Source organism: Convolutriloba macropyga, chromosome 8, assembly GCF_964194025.1.
Source record: "Convolutriloba macropyga chromosome 8, txConMacr16.3, whole genome shotgun sequence".
Taxonomy (NCBI): Eukaryota; Metazoa; Xenacoelomorpha; order Acoela; family Convolutidae; genus Convolutriloba; species Convolutriloba macropyga.
Window position 1 is genome coordinate 68,096,813 of NC_134475.1, and position 4,402 is coordinate 68,101,214.

At 37.5% G+C, this 4,402-nt stretch overlaps 1 long non-coding RNA gene across 1 annotated transcript; it reads right to left on the reverse strand.

The window, feature by feature from the left end:
- Nucleotides 1-1,541: 1,541 nt before the first annotated feature.
- Nucleotides 1,542-4,043, reverse strand: LOC142344297 (uncharacterized). Its single transcript, XR_012759262.1, has 2 exons — nucleotides 3,922-4,043; nucleotides 1,542-2,369 (listed from the first exon to the last, which is right to left on the reverse strand). It is a non-coding gene; the product is annotated as an uncharacterized LOC142344297 (long non-coding RNA).
- Between the last annotated feature and the right edge of the window lie 359 nt (nucleotides 4,044-4,402).

Here is a 4,402-nt window from a genome sequence, read left to right on the forward strand (position 1 = left end):
AATATGTGGAAAAGCTATATTTATAATTGTTTATGTTTACAAAGTAACCACTATTCATATCATGCAACAATGCAAAAATACATGAAAAACAAAACAATTATCTGAGCTTCAACCTTCAAGTAATTGAGTCTTCTGGATGATGTGAGGAATAGTTTTCAAACATTATTGGATAGGTCACAAAAGATTTCGCTTGAATTTGGATTTAAATATTTTTGTTGTAGTTTCTTATCACAACTTCTACGTTTTCCGGTCTCATTCTGACACAGAGAAAAAATTGGAGTCCAAAAAATGAACAGTTGAGTTAGCAAAGGTAATAGCCGGAACAAACATGTTTAATAAGTGACATTTCTTTCTTCAAAATTGAGATAATTGCAGCCGAAATGTATTAAAGCAATTTTTTTCAGTTTTTTAAAAGTATCATTGCGGTTGAAATAGCCACTGAAAGAAAGAGATATTTTTTGAATAATATTTTTGATTAATTGCGATATTTTTTCTGCGGAACAGATAATACTCACACTTGAGAATCCTAATTGCACCTCTGCAACGCAGTAAATTTTCACTAAAGCGAATTTCTTCCACTCTTGTGTTGGAGTTTTTTTATAGCAATTATTCTTTGGCATTTGAGTTATGTAGTTCTTTTTTTAAATAAAGGATTCTGCGATGAGTCTGCAAATATTGTTGGAACCATTGAATTGTTTAATGAAACGATTTTTTGCAGATTCGAAAAATGTAGCTGACGTAAACCATGGCTGTATAAAATTTTGCGTTGCCGAGATAGGTGACGTAAAGAAAATTCAGGTAAATGAACAATTTCCTGAAAAAAGATGAAAATAGATTTGGCCAGTCCCAGATTGACAAACAAAGCCTTTGTTGAGCGAGGGATTTTTTGGAAAAAAAACAGTTTCTATGGCATTGAGATGTACCATTTTTTAAAAGTATTGACCCCAAAGCAAAATTTTTCGGTTTTTTACAAAACATATGAATAGATACTACGAAAATAGTATGAGAAACATTCAACAACTCTTTGACCCATGGGGTTACATCATATTTTTGAAATACGGAACGACTTTAGAGAAACATTTTTATCTTAAACTTCTTTACAGGTTGAGGTCCTTGTTCAATTTGACTGATGAAATAACCACTACGCTATTATGCCGATTGCTTTCAAGTTTCGGGTCTTTCCCATTATAGCCCCCCATGAAATTATAGCCCCCACATCATGGTTTAATTACCATGATTGTGGTGGGCTATAGGTTATCTGGACACTAAGCTGGGGGGGGGGGGGCTATAATGGGAAAGTATGTACAAGCACACCTGCATTCATGAATAAATTTCTCCACCTTAGTAGATTTCCTAATGCTGATATTTCAAAGGTATTGGAACTGCTTTACTGGGTGTTCGCAGTGAGATGTTAAGAGTCTATCTTTAAATAATTTTTTAAGTAAATTTGCCTATGGTGGTCGGCGAAGACTGGACGATGTTATTAGTTAACATTGACTGCTTGTAGTTTTGGTTTGTACTCATGCCTGTTACAAAAGATATGGAAAAGCTACATTTATATTTGTTTATGTTACAAAGTAACAACTATTCATATCATGCAAAAATACATGGAAAACAGGATGATTAGCTTAGCCTCAACCCTCAGGTGATTAAGTCTCCCGGGTGATATTATTGGAAAAGTCACATAAGTTGAGCTAAAAGTTTCTTCGCTTGCATTTGGATTTAAACATTTTTGTTGTAGTTTCTCGTCGCAACTTCTCCATTTTCCGGGCTCATTTTCACAAAGAGACAAGAAGTTGCTGTCATAAAAAATGAAGAGTTGACTTATCAAAGGTACTGGACGGAACAAACATGCATAATAAGTCACATTTCTTACTTCACAATTCACATAATTGCAGCCGAAAGTTCGGAGAGAATGCCACATCCAAAATTCCAAGAAGGTAGCAAATATTTCTACTCTTTTTTTCTCTTCTCCAGTCGTGTTCCGAAAACAATCTAACAGAGAATGATTTTCTGCTCCAAAACTATAAATCTGGGTCGCGTTTTCGTATGCTTCAGATAAAAAAGAGTTTGCTAAGATTGACATGTTTTGAGAGTTATTTGCTAAAATTGTTTCAAATGTAATGGCACTGCTGTCAGTCACAGGATCCCCACTACAGCGTGCGTCAGCGTCCCAAGTTGAAAATTCTTCAAGTTCCCGGTCCCAAATTAGTTCCTTGAGGTTTCCCATTCTACGGTGGCCATTGAAGAAGTCAAGGAAAAAGTTCTTCAGATCTGGTTCAATGTCGTGAAGAACGCACTGGATAATCGTGATAAGAGTAACAATGAGTACAGATATGCAATTGAGACTAGCCATAATTTCTCTTTCTCTTACACAGTTGAATGTTAGGATCTATTCTGTCCCCCCCCCCCAAATTTTTTATGACCCCCAGTTACAAATTATATGTTGTTATATAGCACGTTACTATGTATGAAAATAGCACGTGCGTCTGGGGGTCATAAAAGCTTTACGCTCACTAAGCTGTGGGGGGGGGGGCAAAACAGAATAGATCCGAATGTTATTATTTTCCAAAACGTGTCGTAGTGGAATTTCTCAGTATGATTGCGTTTACAAAACCAATTCCAGAAAAACAAAAAAGTTGATTCAGATAATTTAGAGGCTTAATAAGCAATTGCTACAGCAGCGTAGTAATTCTACAAATGAAAGTTTTTTTTTCAATGCAAAATTCTCCACAAAGTACACCGTACACAACCAAACGGCATTGAATTGCAACAAATCAAAATTGACCCAATGGGAAGGTTGCCGAGGTCTTCCTTTTCCCATTAGAGCGACATTGTGATAAATTTGTCGAAATGGCGTGGGGAAAATATGTCGAACTGGGGCCGGGTTGGGGCCTATAATGGGAAAAACCTAATTGTTCTACTTCTTCAGTCTTTTCTCATCTTGAATGAACGGGTCTTTCCCAGTATAGCCCCTTTCGAAGTTATTATCCTCCGTTATGGCATGTTTACCATGATTGGGGCAGGGATATCGGTTATCTGACCACTAAGCTGAGAAGGGGGAGCTATAATAGAAAATACCCGAATGAATATTTGACATCACTAAAACTTCGATCCCCTGTTTGACGAGGAAGGTATCACCTGCAAATTTATGCCGTATGGTGTGTCTTGGTGTCCGTTTTACCCAAGTCGCTCATAAACATGCAGGATTGGGGCTGCAGTAGTGGAAGGAGTTTTTAAGAAAAAAACTTTTTCTGAAACTATTACAGATTTCTGACAATTAAAGCTGCAATGAGCTGCAAAGGTGGGTGAAATGATGTAAGCGAAGGGCTGAAAAACGAGGATCTCCTAAAAAGTCCTCTAACTGCATCCCCACTCTTCCACCGTTCTACCCAAATGGAAGCCCCAACACTACAACATTTTTTAACTTACTTTTCTCCCTAACTCTTATATCTTTTTAACCTCTTGACAGACTAACTAATTCAAAATTTTAAACCCTCCTGACGAAATGAACCCCATTCTTAAAACATTTTACTCAACTTTTTCAACCCATGTCATAGCTTTTTTCACTGCATGCCTGAAAGCAGATTATCCTCTTCACCGTAAATCGTTATACCCCTTCACACATTGAAATACCCCCACAATCTCACAGAAATACCTCACCACAACTTATTGGGTGTATTTTATTTGCACCCCCAGACGCACGTGCCATACTTCTACATGAATAATTACTACGTAATGGCACGTGCGTCTGTAACCTTTTTTTTGGGGGGGGGGGGTCCAGAAGATACTTGGGGGGAGCACACACGGAAAAGATCCGATACCATCTAACACAACTTGAGACTTTACTCTTAACTAAGAAAGGGGGAGGTAAGGGGAAGGGGGTGGGGGTGGGGGGAGTTCAATGCAGCCCATTCTTACATAACAATTTTGGCCAGAGGTTAATTCCTCGAAACCTCTTCTATCACAGTTCAGTTTTAAATCAGGATTTGGTCTTAAAAATTGAAAAATGGAGATGACTTTAGGAAAGTCATTCAAAGCGGGTAGGTAGACAACAGTAGCATATTAAACTTTTTTCCTATTTACACTACACAAACATTTGCAGAGCCTGAGGCCAGGAGTTTATGAAAGCCTCAGCCTGGTTATGTCTAAACTGCGCCCAGTATGAATGGAATCAAAATTGTTTCATTATATTGTCAAAAATCCGAACTGACATCTCAAAATGAGAGAATAGCAAAGAGTTCAGAATCAGAATATAGCTAAGCACTAGTTTCTCGTATAGTTTACGCAATTCTGATGAACTCACTCTGAGTAAATATATGATTACCTCGTAGCGTTTCAAGTCATAAACCACAGTTTTGACTTGATCCAACAGAGTCCTATAACCTTGATCAAAACACCG